General features: G+C 34.8%; 1 protein-coding gene across 1 annotated transcript in view; it reads left to right on the forward strand.

Annotated features, from left to right (window-relative positions):
* Positions 1–19091, forward strand: part of DNTT (DNA nucleotidylexotransferase) — a 90470-nt gene that overhangs the window by 25856 nt on the left and 45523 nt on the right. The gene's annotated exons all lie outside the window — the stretch shown is intronic.

A 19091-nucleotide genomic window follows, 5' to 3' on the forward strand; every position in this document is an offset into this window, starting at 1 on the left:
ATAGCTTTAGGGCTTTTCTTTTTTTTTTAGGAGACTTGGTTACATAAGATTGAGATGTAGTAAAATAAAGCTGGTAGTGTCAGAAGTATACGCTGCAGTAAGTACTGATTAAGCTGAGTATACTACAATCTTTAAACAGGGAGATGTTGGAGGGTTTTTTTCCTTTTTTTCCTATCTGATTACTTTTACTAAAGCTGTTCATCTTGCTCTGTAAAATGAAATTATCAAGTTTCTTGTTCTATACTCAATCCCTTGTAATGTCACTACTTATAGAGCATGACATGGCATAAAAAAAACCTGAGAATATTAAATCCTCTGCTTAATTTTTATTATTCTTTTTTTGTATCTTTGGCTAATTTTTGAGGATAGAAATATATTTCACAATCAACTGCTTCTTCGACAGTTATGAAAGAAATATACAAAAACAAGAAAAATCCAGGCTCTGAGGAGCAAATACATTATTCAGAGTAATTCATGAGCTATTTTTTTTGTTGTGTTAGCAGCATACAAGGTGAGGTATGAGGGAATAATGCAATGGCTTAGGATGGAAGGGACCATAAAAAGATCATCTCACTCCAATGCTCCTGCCATGGCCAGGGCTACCACTCACTTTATGTACTGTGTTGGAAAACTGGATGAATTATTGCTGTCGGAACTTGCATTGCTGATCCACAGCCATGGAGATTTAGTAGAAATCTCATTATGATCTATGTGGTTTATTCAAAACACCAGGCTCCACAACTTGTTCCAGTAAGCTATGAAAATTCGAAATAGTGATGCAATCTGTGGTATAATGAGAGAACATTTCAAGAACAATTTCTCTGACACGTTGTGTACAGTTTATTTCCACTTCCTTATTCCTTTGTTGTCACATCTTAACTCCCAAATTGTCTCTTTTACCTCTTCTCAAAGACTATGTTACTGAAGCATTGTCTGCTACTTCCTTGATGCCTTCTCATTCTGATTCTTTCATCTCTTGGCCTGTTTTCATGAAATTATAGCTCAGAACATATTTAATCATAAATGCTCTTCTTGTGTTTTAGGTTGGAAGCAACTGTAATGCTGTGTTTGGTTGAAAGCAACACTCTTTTTTCAGCTAAATCCATACAGGGATATAAAGATTTCAAGTAACTTTAAAAAAAAAAAACAAAAAGTCCATGATGGCAATCCTCTGCAGCTCCCAGTTTCAATGATCTTTAATTAACTGTCCAATAACTCCCAATCTGAAATCATCCAGAAGCTGAAATGAGTAAAATGAAATTTGTATGTGTTTATCCTTTGTTACTCTCCAACAGAAACATTTACAGCATCTGTAAAACATAGTCCTAGAGTTTCAGTTGGTATTGTCAAGTATGAGAAGTTGGGACAAATTTGTTTTTATAAATACTTTTCTGACCGTATGGGTTGTCTTGAAACAAATTAAAACATGTAGTGCATGGAAATACAGAAGTAGGACAAGTGAAATAAATAAATCGCAACTACGTTGTGAGGAATGCATTATGTTGTCTATCTGTTGAGGTTTAACAGCATGATTGTGGAAAAGGAAGTATTGAGGATGCTGATAATGCAACATAAAACATACTGTGGACAATGTTGTCAAAAAAACTTGAATTTACCATGCAGTTTAGTGAATCAGGAATTGCTGTGGCGTGGTTTTCAGTGCTCAGCCTTTCTTGTTTTGAATTACTGTGATTTAAGACTATTTTATTCATCCATTTATAAGACAAATCTTGAGAGGTCAGAAATACCTACCATGATGTGTCCCAAGTACCTCTGATGTAGGAGTGTTGTTTAGTCTAATGTACGCTATAACTTTTAAATGAGAGTTAAGAAGACTTGGTATTTTGTCTTTTTTTGATAGAGGATTTGCTTGTGTTATTTAATTTTTTATTTTATTTTATTTTATTTTTTTTGTGCTATGAAGACAATTAAGGATTTTTCAGTAAGTAAATGCATATTGGTTCCAGTTTTCTTGCATTCTTTGTAGCATACTCAGATATTTTGGTTAGGTCTACAGCAGCAGGATGATTGTATCCATTTTGTAAGACATTCAATTCTGAAAACTGTTTAGAAGAAAACAAAATACTAATTGATATGTATTCTATTTATTTAACTTTGCTCAGCAGTGTGAGCCTGAACACAGGCTGCAGGCTCCATAGTCAATAGCACAGGAAGTTACATAAAATGAGGATGGAACCTGTAAAAAACAGCAGAAATTAAGCCACCATCTTAGAACTTCTCAGCCTTCTCAAAAGTCAAATTCTGATCCTAAGATTTATTTTTCTATCTGTATTTCTTGCAAACTGTCAGCTAAGTATGCAGGTAAGCATTTTTTATATCAAGTAATTCAGTTCTGTCATTCTTATTGGGTGACACCTGAACATTGCTATTCTTCATTCCATAGTCATAATCCTCCCATCCAGGAATTGTTAAGAACATCCATGGTATTGGAAAAGATTTTTGGAATCCACTGAGCAGTTCCTACTGTAGAAGAAAGTCTAATTTCTTTTGCCTTTGAGGTAAATAACACTACCTCTCTACAAAAGCTCTGTAAATACACAGGAAAGGAAATAGTCCACAACTGGAAGGCAGAGGGAACTGATTTATATATTTCCTGCTTTTTAGGTTTACTAGGTCAGCAAGCAGATGTACAGTTAACCTCAGCCAACCTGTAAAAGGTGCCTCCAGCTAGCCAAGGGTATTCTAAGTTACTTTAGTTCTTTGTGATGTTTCACAAAGAACTGTGTCTCTGTGTAAAAATCACTGCTTCTGGTTTAGATGATATTTTAGTTATTTTAAAGGTGTCCAATGCCCTGGGCAGTGTTCAAGTAGAATAACTAGTACTCATCATGTAGTATCTGTCTGGGTAGGAGGTTAATTTACCCAACCTGCATCAGTCTTTAGGATGTTTTATCTGTGCCTCTCTTATTACTGAATTTTCTTATAATGTTAGTCTAATTGCAGCTCACTATCTCCAACTTTGATTTTTGTATTTTATTTTTTAAGAGAATTTGAGGCTTTGTAGGTAAAGATTTACCATGGAAAAAACAATGAAGAGAACAATAAAAAAAAAAAAGGCACAGTGTGTTCTTCAGACAGCACCACTTTGCTTATAACAATGGAAAAGTTTCTTTTGTGTGTGCAGTAGAATTTTCTACAAGGCAAAGGAAAACATAAAGGAAATGTGTAGCACTGGGCTCTGATCTTTCTTGTGTGTCAAGAAAATTGCTTAGAAGTATTCCTTCTTTCCATCTTGGAAATAAAGTGAAATAGCTGCAGAAGAGATGCAGGTACTCACATTGATGAGTAACTAATGTTATTGTGAAACATTCATTTCAGAAATAGGACTTCTGTACAGAGTCTGGAATCACAGCTGTTCTGACATATGCTCATATATCAGGAAATGTCAGGTGGAATATGTGAAGTGTGTTGTATTTCCTAAGCTCTTGGTACTATGCTCAAGAGTTTGTGTTTTATCTGAGATAGGCATGTGGCCTCTGCATGAATTCCTTGATAAATCTTGATAAAAGGCTTCATTTGAGCTTGTCATATTGGGACTGTACTAGTAAAAATGTTCAATAGCTACAGCAGGCAGCAGAGGAAGAAGCCAAAGCCCTCGATGTGACTCCAAATCTTTGTAAGATTCTGAGAAATAAATATATTTCAAAGCCTATGACACGCATTTCATTCAGCTCAAATTTAGGATTAAAATAGTACCAGACTTCAACTTTAATTAATTTTGCAAATATTTCTTTCATTAAGGTTTTAGAATAACCCAATAGCAGAGTTTTCTTATTCCACTCAATGCCTGGCATTATAGTATCTCTTTACATGCGTACACTTAGCACCCAATACTTAGATGTATTTCCACGCTTCTTACACCAGAGCACAAACTGTAGTAACAGCTGTACAAATAATATAACTTCTGTTTATTTTCTTCTACTGCTGTTATCTGCTGTATTATTCCATTTTGTCACAGAGAAATCTGCCATAAAGGAGATGTAAGGCAAGTTGCTCACTGAACATTTGAGCTGATATAGTTGTTGGCACACTCTCTAATTTAAGCAGCTCCTGGAAGAATCTAGCAATTCTTCTAGCAACAAATAAAAGAGATTGGATATAATTCACGGGTGCAATCATTCATGTGTGTGTAGTAAAATATAATCCACTCTGGATGAGGCTTTTAACCCAGAGATGCTGTAATCTCATCTGGTTTGTCCTAAAGCTTAGTAAAACAGTTTTACAGTACCAAATTCATATAAGTTTAGAAGTGTTTGTCCTTGAGGCACTGGGATGTCCTGAATAAAAATATTCTGAGGCAGAAGTTGAGAATTTTTTCCAAATTAATGGCTAACCAAGCCAATTTAGAAGCAATCTATTGGAATAATTTAATCACTTCATTTTGTCATTAGAACTTTGATTATTTTTTCCCACTCATTTCATTTATTATTAGCAGTGATGAACCATGAACTAGAAACCAGTGAATAAGTTATCTAGGAGCCATGGACAAAAAGATTTTTGTATGAATCCATGAGACGGTTGATTACTCAATATAGTTATTTCTCTCAAAACCTATCTCAGGAAACTCTTTTGTTCATCCAAGCTTTTCACATGCCCTACTCTATTCAAACCATTGCCATTTTCACAGGTTTATCAGCTCATAAGAAGGATGCTGTTTAATTATTACTTTTCTCTCTAAAGTTTTTTCAAGGGCTGGGTCCAGAGTAGAGATGGCAATGCCACAGTGACAGTAGAGTTTTTATGCCATTCTCAGCCTTGCAGTTGCCATCATATCTTACACCTCCTGGAGTGGAGGGGATTTCCAATAACATTAACAACATTTAGTGTTTTCTGTCTCATCACCACTGATGATGAGAACTAACAAGTCAACCAGAGCAGTAGAAGCAATGTGCAAGCAACAATATATGAAGACCTAGATTATATAATTTTAGGATTATTACAATAAAGCATTCTGTACTCACACTTAAAAAATTTTAAGTGTGATTGTAAAAGTGAAAGACAAAATTAGGGGTAAATGTGTTTCTTTGTCAGGCGGTCAATCTGAGATGATAGTTACTTACTGATACATGATCAGATTTGTTATCATTTAAATTCCAGATGAATTTTTTATGAAATTTACATCTGACTAGAATCTTTAAAATTACTGCTTATGTAAGTGCTTTGTGCTATTTGGAGTATTTGCTCTTATACAAATTATGAGGAATATTGGTAGTAGTATTTTCAAATTACGAAGCCGCAGTTGTAGCAAGAAAGCAACAATCACAAGTACGCTACTAAGAGTTAAATAATGTATTGTCTTTAAATTGTAAATTTCTTCAGAGTTCACACAAAGTTAATGTTTTGTATGTTTGATATCTAAATCTGATATTCAATGTTAAAATTATAGAAGCATAGAATGGTTTAGGTTGGAAGGGACATTTAAGATCATCTAGTTCCAACCCCTGTTATAGGCAGGGACACCTCCCTCTAGACCAGGTTGCTTACAGTCCCATCCAGCCTGGCCTCGAATGCTTCCAAGGAGGGGAGAATCCACAGCCTCACTGGGCAACCTGTTCCAGTGTCTTATCACCCTCACAGTAAATAATTTCTTTCTAATATCTAGTCTAAATCTACCCTCTTTCAGTTTAAAACCATCCCCCTCTTCCTGTCACTATCTGCCCTTATTAAAAATTCCTCCCCAGCTTTCCTCTAGGCCCCCTTCAGGTACTGGAAGGCCACAGTAAGGTCAACCCAAAGCTTTCTCTTCTCCCTGTCCTTTAGGGGAGGTGCTCCACCCCTCTGATCATCTTCTCCTCTGTACCTTCTCCAACAATTCCTTTTCTTTCTTATGTTGGGAGGCTTCGTATTTGGACATAGTACTCTGGGGAAAGGGGGGGGGGAGGAGGGGTGATCTCACAAGAGCAGAGTAGAGGGGCAGAATCACCTCTCTCAATCTGCTGGTCATAATTCTCTTGATGCAACCCAGGATACGGTTGGTGTTCTGGGTTGCAAGTGCATGTTTCTGGCTCATGTTGAATCTCTCATCAATCTACACTCCCAAATCCTTCTTCTCAGGGCCACTGTCAAGCCATTCTCTGCCCAACCTGTATCTGTGGTTGAGATTGCCCCAACCCAAATGCAGGACTTTACAGTTGGCATTGTTGATCTTCATGAGGTTGACATGGGCCCACCTCTCAAGCCTGTCCTGGTCCCTCTGGATAACATTCTTTTCATCTTGGGTATTAATTGCACTGCTCAATCCATGTATCAATCCATGTGTGCAATTAATACAAAGTTAAATTTTGTAGAAATTTGATTGGCTTTGGTAAGAAATAGCAAGTAAGTTGCTTTACACTATCCTATAAGAAGTTAAAGTAGTGTGTGAAAGAAAAATTCCAGTTGAGATGAGGTTGTTAAGTTAGCTGTGTAGATCAATTTAGCTATTATCTGTAGCAGAATTGCTCAGTTACAGAAAATCTTGCTGATCAGGTAGATACGAAAGTTTGAAAGTAGTGATAAAAGAAGAGTGAGTCAGAATAAAAGTTACTCACTATGAGCAGATAATTTCTGGATGTGTGTGCGCGTACATAGGTGTAAACCTATATACTATGACTGCTTATGTATAAAGAAAAAGCAGAATGACAAAACCACAGTGTTTAAAGAATTTTTCTCCTTTTTGCTTTTCTTATTTGCCCTTTAAGATTACTTTCAATAATTTTTGTTATATAAGGGTGAAGCATTTGATAATTCTCGGTTTCTGAATTATATGCAAATATGTTCAGAATGCTTGCTGCTGCACAAAACCAAAATGTTAATTTAAGTCTTTACTAAGTCAAATTAAATTTTAATGGCCGTGGTTTAATTTTTTCTTTTAGTCCATTCATGTCTTTTAAATATCGTCGAATGTGATTCAGTTGTCTTCTAATACCACAGCCGACCTGAATAGCCTTTTTCAATTAGCCTTATAGATGAAACAGATCTGATAGATTTTAAATAAAGATCTTTATTGGTTAAATGCTGATATTCACAGCTCATTTAGTCTATCTACTGAGATGCAAAATCAAAAGAACAACAGTATCTTTGTCCAGTGTTGGTGAAGATTTTGTGGAGATGAGACAGAAGGTATCACAGGATCTTTGCTTTGCTTTGAAAGGAATAATAGAAAAAGGAGCTCAAAAAGATCTAAGAAAGACTTTAAGAAAGATACATGATTACTTATCAATAAGTTAGATGCATTAAAAACTTTTTAAGAAAAGTTGCGGAAAAAATTATCTAAAAGTGCTGAGTTCCCTAGTGGATTTATTCTGAAACCTGGCAAACATTCAGAAAAGTGTATGTATGTTTAGAAATCTACTATAGCTCACTGAAAAGCATCTTTTATGCTTCTGTAGCTGTGTGATTGTTCTTGTTTTTGGAAGACTGTTCCTCAAAACCTTCATTGTGTAAGAAAGACTACCTACTGTGATAAAACCTTCACTATGTGTGGGGGCAAGCATGGGGAAGGAGGCCTCGGGGTTGAATGCTCAGCATGGGTTTAACAAAAGCAGTCTGGGCTGTCTGCTTTTAGAAGAGCTGGGATGTGGAAGATTTGTACTCTAGATGTACCATTTCTGTTTGTTTTAGTTGTCGAAGTGCAAAAGTATGGTAATGTTATCCACTATTTCAGTTCTGACCTCAGTTTTGCCCTTTTAGATGCTTATAGGAATATCAAGTTATAAGCATACACACAAGTACTTTGCTTCCTCCTGACGTGAAGTCCTAGCTCTGAAACAAATACCAATCTATCCTGATGGCTGGCTCATTAGAATCACCTAAGTGGAAAGAAGCAGTGACAGCTGTCAGTACAAATAACAGCACTCTGAACTCCAAACTCCAGCTGTGCATTGCAGTGGAACTCTTTAAGGTAATACGCTGTAAAGAATTCCAAAATGTTAAAACAAGTTTTTCATTATTTAGAAAATTTCCTGGGTGAGTTTGTCAAAGCGAATGATTTGATGTTATGAAAAGACATTATATACCTACATATAGTACCAGTGTACCTATAAAATAAGTATACTTAATAACCTTTATTTTGCTTACCATTCCTATTTTAATACAAGTAGCAATAAAAATGATTGTGTTTTTATTAGATTAAAATCATTAGATTAGATTAACATTAAAATTATTTAGCATGTTAGAACAATTGGCATATACAGTACTAATTACTGCTATTGTTAGGAAAATAAAAGATATATATGACAGAATTCCAGTATGACTTATACAAAAAGCTATATTTTGGAAGGGAATATCCTCCACATTTTCCTGAATAGGTTTCTCCCATATAGCATCATTTCTTCAGTGAGCATAAAGCTCATTTATTAAATAAGATCACAAACTTTTTCCATGGGATAGAGCATTGTGCTGATACAGTTTGAATAGGATGCCATTTCATTTCAAAAAAATACAAATCAAATCCAATTGCTCCAGGCACTTTTACAAGATACAGTCTGGAGATGGGGTGTGGGAAGGGGACAGGTATAGCATGTTACAGAGCATACTGATAGTGCTAAACTTGATTTATTAGTCTAATTTTATTAACTGGAAAATTACTTTCCTATACTATAGGTGAACTGTTTCTCTTTGAATGTTTTGGTAATTTGGGAGTACATTAGTATGATATGCCATGGGGGCAAAAAGCTGTTATGATTAAAAGGAAGTTGTACAAATAATTGGTATTTGACATTACCACGAACAGAGTTGTATTCACAGACTGAATAAGCTTCATTTTCAAAATCTGTAGCAAGAACAAAAAATAACACTTTATAAGAAAATCTCAGGCAAGATCAATGATGATCGCCTTAGAACTACTCTGTAGCAGAGTTGTGTTATATGTTTTGCAGTTAATTTGAAGTTCATGAAATAGTGCTCATATGCAGTCTACAAACTGTGGTCAGAGGCACAGAAACCTCTGTGAAGCAATGGCATTTGAAGATCACTGGAATATTTTGATTCAGGGTTTGGCCAAGAAATTGAAATGGCAACTTGGATTAAAACATTTCCTTCTCATTTATTTTTAACTGTCCACACAAATCCTTGTTTTATCATGTATTCCTGACCAACTCTGCTAAATCTTTATTATAAACAACAGACTTAGTGATTACAGAGAGAATAAACCATCAACTATAATTATTCAGAATTTGTAACAAAATCTAGTAAATATTGCTCAGTCATTAGTGATTTTTGATTTTTTTTTCATTTTTTTGCATTTTATATGGGCATTCCTATGAAGCAGGAAGAGTAACAGTAATCAGAAAATAAGAGTGTCTCTTGGTAAATGTTTGACATGAAGACAGATTGTATCTTGCATAGACTTTTGAAATGCTCAGCCTGTGAATTTAAACAGATAGATTTTAACTCTCTGGCCAGGAAGTATGTTGAAGTAGGATATTTAAAATATATTACTTGTAAAGTGTTTGCTGTAGATGGATGAGCACTAAGGGTTTTACAGGCTGAATCACAAATAACCATAGGATAAAATATATTCAAGATGATACATAAAATTGATAAATAAAAAACCTTAAAGCTATAGAGCTCTATGTTCAAGGAGGACTTGTGATAGTGGAGGGAGTAGAATGTATTCAGGGAAAAATAGAAATAGAAAGAAAAATTGAAAAGATTTCAGAAAAAAAGTGACAATGTAAAAGAAAACCATAAAAACTAGGGGTCAAAGCCAAGATATGTATGACCTTGATGAAATGGGTTGTGTAATCTGTTGGATAATTCTAGTTCTTAGTATTTCTACTACATAATAATTTCTTCTAGTTTGCTAGAAGAGATGTCTTCCAAAATCCCAGCAACTCAAAGTGGGAATGGAATGAAAGGAGATGGATAGTAATTAAAAAGTTTAGATTGCAATTGAAAATTATCCCTTCTCTTTCAGCAGACCACTCATACAGTTTGGAGAAAATCCAGTTTGCACTTAAAATCCTTAATGAGCTCATCCTTTTACCAAATGGAGGTGAGGGAAAGGGCTCTGTGGCCTCATTACTGAGGTTTCTGAGCTTTATCTTCTCATGAAGAGTCCAAGTGCAAGCAAAAGCTAAAAGTTCTATTTTGGTGTGTGAACATTTGTCCAAAGAAGAAGCAAGATTCCTTTGAGATATGGTGTTTATGGGACTTTGATTCAGCTTTGGTTTATTCTGAGCTCTGCTGTGATCATTTTTCCCCTTCATGACTGTCCCTAGACTCTTCTCCATATGCACCTGAAGGATATAGGTTACTGCTTAATAAAGCAGGAAAGGAAGAGCTGCCACAACAGAGTAAGTGCCTCAGTAACCAAGTCCAACATAGAGTCTTTGAGGAAGTCTGGCACATCATGTTCAAATGCTGAATACTTTTTTTTTTTGCCTTCACTGAATGAATGCTTGGTGCATGTGTTATACCCTAATGTTCTTGTGCAAACGTGACAGCAGCTATAAAGATCCCATTGAATTTTGTCTCCTTTTTGTTCTTTGGGCATGGATCGTTGTAATATTGAGAGACCTGCAGAAGAAACTGGTACTTTTGTCTAACAGAAATCAGACAAAAACTCTGCCAGCTGTCCCAGGCTAAGTTCCCAGCAAAAAAAAAAAAAAAAGCTTCAACATAGCAGTATTAATTCATAGCTCTAAATAACAGATTTAGTTAATGGGTTAAAAAAAAAAAACAGTGTTAATGATGCTTACTCAGTTTGCAATCAGACATGTATAGATTTAGCAGAAAAGTAGAATCTATTTCCTGTAGTTTTTTTGGGGGGGGCAACTGTACTTAAGCATCTCTTCTGCTTATAAACGCTGATGTGTGCCCCTAAGCAGTTCAGGACAGAAGTGGGTACAATTTATTGTGTTTTGTCTTTGTGGTTCTCCTTCAATGGACATTCCTTCCTCAGAGAGCATTCTGATGCATCTTATGTCTCCAAGTATATTTCTTGCTGTTCATATAGTAAGATAATTCTATTTATTAGTGTGTTTTACTCATAAATGTCTCAAGACACATACACTAGGGATGAAGTTGTTCTGAATATTTTGCTCTCAGTGGACAGTTACTAAGCTGTATAATGTTATCCTATGATTCACTGTTTGCCAAAGAGATTTGGTAGCCTCAGATGCCAGGTGGGTCAGCATTTGCAGGGTCAAATGCCTGTTGTTAGGAATAAAGAGATTAAAACAGAGTTCTAATTAAAATATGTAATATGCTGCATTATTTCTGCCTTGATTTTATTCCTGGAAAGCTGGCTTGAGAACAGGCTAGTTGTAGCACAGCCTACTCACTGCACGTTTACTGCTTAGTAGAAGTCAAAGTTTATTGTAGACTGCTTAACTGCTGTAAAGACAGTTGGCAGCACGAAGAATGACGTTTTCCTGATAGGATAATCATGAGGAAAGGTGCAAGTGACCTTGTGTTATGCTTAGAGCAACCAGAAGGGTATGTTTCACAGATTCCTGTGAGCAAGAGCAGCCATAACATTGTAATTAAGTGTGACGTGATCATACTAGTGGTGTGTGGACATGATAACGAGGAGGTAACTGCTGGCAAAATGATTTTGGTTAGGATGTGAGTCAGAAAGGACATTTTCTACATGTCATGTAATAAGATTAAAAAGGTTAAAATAAATCATATAGGAAATGTCTACTACAGGAGATAGTCAGAAATAGTCCTTTTTGTTGCTTTTAATTTGAGAATGGTGGAATTTATCATGGATTGTTGCTATGTTGTGGGGGAATTGGATGGATACGTATAAGGATATATACTGAAGAATGAAAAAATCTGCACTAAATAGAGACCAGCAGAACCTAATAAGAGGCTCAATTATAATCATCGGCTATGATAGCCATTTTATAGAATTTATAAAGGATTATTGTGGAGAACAAAACAAAAGCCATTGAAACCTTTTGAGATGTCTCTTATATGCAAGTTTATAAAATCTTAGTTTGTAAACTAATAACCTCACATATTAGTTTGTAAACCAATAACCTTAAATCCTTTATGCTATGTTGATAATCAAAGGCTGCAGAAAATGTGCCTTTAATTTTGGCATTTTATATCTAGACACAGTTCTAGTAAGTAAACATAGCAACTATTCTTGGTTACTTGATTCTGTTGCATAGGTTACTGCATCCAGTTTCTTGTAGGTTATCTGCATTGGTAACAATATCCTCATTAAACTGTTGCTTACGAAGTGTCTCAATATTGATTTTGTACTGCACATTTGTACCTCTAGTATTAAGAGTACTGCATCTGAAATCAGTAAATGTAGATAATATATCCAGCTTTTAAATATCATAAATGAAATGTGAACAACCTATTAGTACCTTCTATTAAAAATGTCAGTGAGAGTCTTGACCTTGATCTCAGTTGTATCATAACAGAAAAAAAAATGTTTTTTTCATGTGATTCTTGGCAATTTGCATAACAAGAAGTAGTGACCCAGGAAATGCATCTTCATATTTCACCTAAAGAAATAAATAGGTGTAGTTACAATCAGAACATAAAGACACTCTCAGGATGTCCTATTATTTTGGGCATATTGCAATCCAGCGCAGATTAAAAAAGATTATATTTAGAAAGAAGTCAGATCAAGCTTTTTAGAGATATATGACATGACATCTCTTTTAGAGAGCCTCCAAAAATATCTGAGTAGAACTCTGTAATGTCTGGATCAGGAAAAGGGCCACAGAGAGAACACTCCAGTTTTCTTTTCATGCAGAATATCTCATTGCCATAGTATAGGAGTTAAAAAACTTGGTTAAGAATAATCACAGAAAATTTCAGTTTAGTATTATATCAACTAAGCCTTGAAGCAGAGCAAGGGAATTTTGTAAAGGAGTGTAACAAGATTTCACTGCAGCGTGATTTATTTAAGGTAGGAGGTAGATTTAATGACAGCCTTCTTTGTACTTTAAAAGAGTTTTCCAGTATGCTTATACTTTTAGAGTATATCAGTAGCCTTTCTCTGTGGATAAGCAATATTCCTTTGCCTCTACTATTTAAATGCCTTTCTAAAATGGAATAACACACTTTGGCTCAAAAAAGTATAACCATTTTAGCTCCAGAAAACTGCTAGTAGGGTGGCTATCTTGGCAAAACACTGATGCAGACCTGCTGACAAATTAATTTCAATTTATATTTGAAAAAATTATGGTGAAATGAGCATGTTTGTTGTATGTCATAATTCTGGTGTAAAATATGTTCCCTTTAATTGTAAATATTGTTTTTTTCTGTAATTCTTTAGTTTTCTAAATTAATCCCAAAGGTTAAGAATAAACTCTTCTTCCTTCAGATCAAATTAGTAGATTACACAGTCCAAATAATGTTTCAAAAGACAGATAGCTCATTTTCTCCAGACTGTTACTTCTGTAAAATCCCCAACTACCTTACCTGCAACAGGAATATGTAAGTGTATTTATAGAAACTGTCAGCCTGCAAAGACCAAACAGTTCACTTTAAAATTTCCAGGAAGAGAGCAAAGTCATTAAAACCAAAGGTGTGGTACATATGCATCAATCAGGTTTACGCTATGTGTAATATTTTTTCAGTAGTACTTCAGAAATTATTTTCTTGATAGATAGGAAGTCTTGACTCAAACTCACCAGCCTGCGGCTGCATGATAGCAATGACACAACTATTCAAATTTTAAATTAACAGATATTTTATGCCATTATATGGAATGCATGATTAAAATACCTTAAAATCACAACAAAGTGGAACTTCATAAATTAGCTTGTTTTATCTTTGTGACTGACTCACATGCATGAATAATTACTTGAACCCAAAGTAATCATACTATCAGCTCAAACAGAAGTCTCAATCTTATTTTATTTTAGGAGTTGGGATGGGGTGAGGTGTTACTGTCATTTTTTTTGTGTCGTGCGTGCAAGTAACTTATTTCTCAGTTCAAGGAATTTTAATAGAAAATCTGTCATGTTTATATAACTTCCAGTACAGCTGAGCAGGAAGCACACAGGAACCTTCCTTTTTATGGTAGGTTGATTCTCTAGATTGTCCCATCACTTCCAAATAAGGGAAACTGGGGCTGAACATCTAATATAATTCAGACATCCTAAAAATGTGCTTGTTTCCTTCCTTGCATAAGTATTAATATTTGTCTTTTAAATCATCCGAAGTGAACATTTTGATTTTTGGAAATGCCAAACGGTCATGAAAAGTAAATAACATTTTGATGAAAGTTTCTGTAACAAAGGAATATAGCAAAGGTAAATAATCAGTTTGAAACTCTCAAAAGAGTTGGCTAGAGAGAATCAAAATCAGGTGGGTTTGAACGCACAACTTTAATTCTACAACCAAAAAGCTTAAATACAGCAAAAATATTGCTATAAAACTTTGTTAATTTTCTTATAGTGACAGTATAAAACCTTTTTTCTTTCTTCTTTCAAAATAATACATAATGTCTTAAAATATATATATATATATATTAATGATGAGATTCTAAGTAAATAGAGTAGAAATTTTGAACCAGTCAATTCTGTTTTGGACAATAAAATCTAAACTAGTAAATGGAAACTTCCTTAGTTGCAAAATCATTTATTTCCTGTTAAAAATTATAAGTGTGACAAATAGCTTCATAAATGCATTTTTAAAAATGTGCAGCTTTCGTAATTAATAATGCAGACTGTTGTCTACTTATTTCAGTAAATAAATTCAATGCAGCTGACCTTTCCATTTTCCTTCCTGAATTATTAATGATTTTGGATATCACTGGATTATTGTTCTAGCAATACATATATTGTTTAGCTGAAGTTTGAGTTTGCAGTTTGCAGCTAATTCTGTTTAAAATGTGTCACCTCAGTAGATTGTGTACCAGCTGAGATGGAAACAAAAAAAAACAAAAAATCAAAGAAAACTTTATGACTTACAAATCCAGAATGTCAATGCATTTCATCTGCTTGGTTCCACCTGCAGGCAGTTGGAGTACATGTGCTATCTATAGCCAGCTTGTTTTTCCACATCTAAATACATCGTGATGGTAAATTCAACTTTGTGTCAGAACACCACCAGAAAGTGAATGTAGCACTTGAATTTGTATTGAATCAGAGCAGTATCTCTATACAATAGTGAATCAGATCTGGAAGATTCCAACTCTACCAGTTTTTGGGACTTTGTTCTGAGAAGTGCAAGTTGTCTGTCAACTCCGAAGAAATTAGGGAACGTAAATGTTCATGTATTCAGAGTTCCAGAGGAAGATCAGATGAAGTCCTATAAATCTCAGCACTCTCTTTTAATTATCTCACGTTTCTTGGCAGAGAGAGGGAGAAATCATTTCCTTTAATTTTTTTATTTTATTTATTTATTTATTTATTTATTTTTTACAAAGATCATCATGTTCTTGGAGACATCTACTGTTTTTGGGTGCACTAATTTCTTTGTTGCATTCCTTATAAGCAGTAGTTGAATTCCCTCGGCTCTCAGTCTGCATAATTCTGCAGTCTTTAAGCCTTTGAATTAAGCCAGAAGACACTTGGTAGTTCAAGTTATCTGAGCAAGTCTGGTCTGCACCTTATCCTCAGTTCAGCCCTAATATATATTGGAATTTTGTTTTCCTCCTTCAGATTTCAGAATAATTAAAATTTTACTGTTCTTGGTAACCAAAGTCACTGTAGTTCTGTCATAGAGAGTTTAAGAGTGAGAATTTGCTGCGCGTCATCATAGAAAATGATGACAGTAGAATTTGCACTTGCAAACTAGTTGGTGACTTAAGACTAATGTTTTTCAAACAGTGTTGAAAGGGTTTTGCTTCAACATTGATTTATGCATGCAGGAAGTTTCTATGATGTCATTTGAAATTCTTGATTGGAATGGAGTATAATTTAAAGAAATTGCCAAGACAGCAAAAACAAAACTTCAGCAATGTATTTTATTTAAATAAAATTGTGACAGATTGGTATGGTACATTACATAAGCTTTAAAAGTTTGAAATTATATGGGGAGCTTCCAGGTATGGTTGCAATATTTACATAAATTGAGACAGCACTCTTGGTGAATCAAAGCTTAAGCATAGCTTTGTTTTGGTTGGTGAATTTATGTGAAATACAGAATTCAGGCAGTCTAGAGCTTGCTTAGTAGCAAGAAGTGTTGCACACAAGCAAGAGACAAATATTCATCATGAGGGTATAATTGATGAGACCCACATTCAGACATTTATGTCACTGAAAGCTGTAAGATAATTATGTAATTTAAGTAATGCAACTGTTATAATACCTAGAAATAGCCATACTTTCTAATTAAGAAGCAGGTGGTTAAATTCTTGCATGACCATTCACCTATTTTGTACTCTCTCAGGAGTAACAAAGCTGGTACGGGCTGGTTTCATTTTTCTTTCCTTTAAAGAGGTGAGGGAAAGAAATCTTTTCAGCTTTTTTGCATTATAATATTTTTAACCTGTTAAGTAGTTTTTAATACAGATAATGCGATATAACTTTACAATAGGATGGATAATTTGCTTTTAGTAATACAGTAAGTCTTTTTTTTTTTTTCTTACTGTGAGAAAGTAACATCAAATATCTGCTGAAGTAAACTTGAAAAAAGACATCTTCATGTCATGCAGAGGAGTACCCAGGTGTCTTGCATTCTGAGAAATATTGTGTAGGTTTCTTTTTGGTCAGAAAATTAAAAGGCACACACAGGCATAGCATACACTTGGTCTTTGAAAGCATATTTAATGAGAGATCAGGCAAATGGCACGTGTTGCTGTACTTCTTTGAGGCAATGTAGTCATTGAGGGTGAAATTAGGTTTTATGTAAGATTTAACTGGTACTGCACAGGTTTTGCACTAAGTCTCTGTGCCTCGGTGATTTTTCCCTGTCAGAGCCCAACTCACATGCCAAGATATAGTCCATTCTGCTACGGCAGGTGACACATTACCCCATGTTGAGACAAGAAAGATGATCACAATTAATGCATTTTCTGTATTGTTAGCTGTTTTCCTAACTTTCTCATCTACTGATGCTCCATAGCATTCATGTCCTGCTGAATAAAGAGAAGTGAAAGTGCTGGTTTTGTGCATGCTATGTTAAAATCATATTCCCTTATGTTTTATAAATAAACTTTCTGCTCCTAGAGGAAAAGGATTTTTTCACAGCTGCTTCAGCACAGAGTTGAATTAAATTCAAAAATAAAATAAATGGCTTCCACTGCTATAGAAAATAGAGTTCTGCCTCTGAGTAATTAGAATTAGTGTTATACGCTGGGCAAGAAAAGTAACATTTTAATGAAGTGTCCATCCTCAAGCAATTCTAAGAGGATGCCTGCTAACCTTTGCCAAATACACAGCTCAGCTGAGTCTGTGTTGGACAATTGGGCTGTGTGAAAAAGCTTCTAAATGCTATCTTTGGCAATTTAAACCTTTGTAGAACACAAGCCTGATTTACAGCTGTCCAGGAGAATGCTGACTCAGTTTCTGTTTTCATTTTGGAGGCAGCCTAATCCAAAATTACTTTATTCTTAAATTGATTCAAAAATAATTCTTCTGAATAAGCTACAAAGATTTCTTTTGTAAGCATTCCATTTTTACCCAAAAATTGCCTCCAAAGAAGTCAGAGTATGTCTCATAACTGTATGTTATCTTTTTAGTTAGATGAATTGTGAAGTCAAACTTGCATTTAATTGTCTTTGCTCGTGGCATAATTTATTTCAGTTAATTTGATTTGATTATTGTCATTTCAGCCATTAATCAGCATCCTATTAAAACCTCTCACAGCTACTAACTGTGCCTTCAAGGAGCCTTGTGCTGTACAACAAAGGAAAAATTATCCCTGAGGACAGAGGTTCCAAAATTTTATTTTGATATTGAGCACAACATTTGGGTCAGCTTGAGTTTAAATTTCCTAAAATATTTAAATCATTTTTCATTGACTGCCCTATTCTTGTGTAAATCAAGTCCATCATGGTGACTGAAATGCCAGACTCTCAAATCAGAATCCAGCTGCAAAATGTATGCGTAACTAACCCAAGCCCTGGGTAATCTTACTACCTCTCCACTTTAGTGGAAGATACATACTGTGACTTCCAACTCATCAAATTCAATGAACTATAAAATGAAATCTTGCTACTAGTGCCTTCTCCAGTCTTGTGTCTCTACCATATAAGATGGAAGTATAAAGATCATGAACCTAGAGAGCAAGAGAAGTTGTTGGTAGAGTTTGACATGGTCAAGTGCCCTTAGTTTATTTTGGCTGAATGTTCCTCTTCCATCTTCCCTCTGCTGACAAAGTAATAGGTGCATGTTGCAAGTCAGACCTGTGAACAGTTACTCTCTGCATTCTGTTCTCTCTGTTTTCTCTGTGTCAGTGTTTTTGGACTGTTAACTTTGGTTGAGCTGCTTTTGCACTTCAGTGAGCATTTATTTTCTTGCTATCTGTTCTATATGTATGTGAATCAGTGTTGCATTGACATTTGAATCTAAATGCTGTTTTGAAAATGTGAAGTTGACCTGAATATTAAGAGCAACTGCTGAGCTAAAGCTGACTGTTATTTTAAGAGCAGTTTATGTGTGGTATATCAGGTTTAGCTGATCGTTTACGATAGCAATAGGCAGATGTTTATGCTATACTACTCAGGCTGTTAATACTCTGTATAGTATTGATCAGAATACACAATAGAGAGTTTCTGAGGAAATAACCTCAAATAAATGTTAATTTTTTTTGTAAACTGGAAGAACATTTCTGTCACAAACAAGACAATTTTAAACTTTTCTTTAGCTGTTTACCCAGTTCTTGTTGCAAACACTCAGAAACATTGTCATTTCTTCTATTCAGCAAAATCTTTCACCATAAAATCACCATTGCAGAAGCCCTTTTACTGATCTGCTTCTACTCTGTTCCTTAGAACATACCATGTTCTTTCCTGTATTATCTGTATACCTCATAGAGGTCAATGACCTTTTGCATCAATGAAGTCAACTCTAGGTCCAGATTTCAGTCCTGAAAAATATTTCAGAAGACAATGTGTTGAAATAATTTCTAATTAAATTATGTATTCAGTAAATTATCTTATGTAAAACCTGACAGTTTTATTTATTAGTCTACTTTGCTTTTTTTTTTTTTTTATTAAACTGCTA

This window comes from Meleagris gallopavo, chromosome 8 (genome assembly GCF_000146605.3).
Source record: "Meleagris gallopavo isolate NT-WF06-2002-E0010 breed Aviagen turkey brand Nicholas breeding stock chromosome 8, Turkey_5.1, whole genome shotgun sequence".
In the NCBI taxonomy this organism is placed as follows: Eukaryota; Metazoa; Chordata; class Aves; order Galliformes; family Phasianidae; genus Meleagris; species Meleagris gallopavo.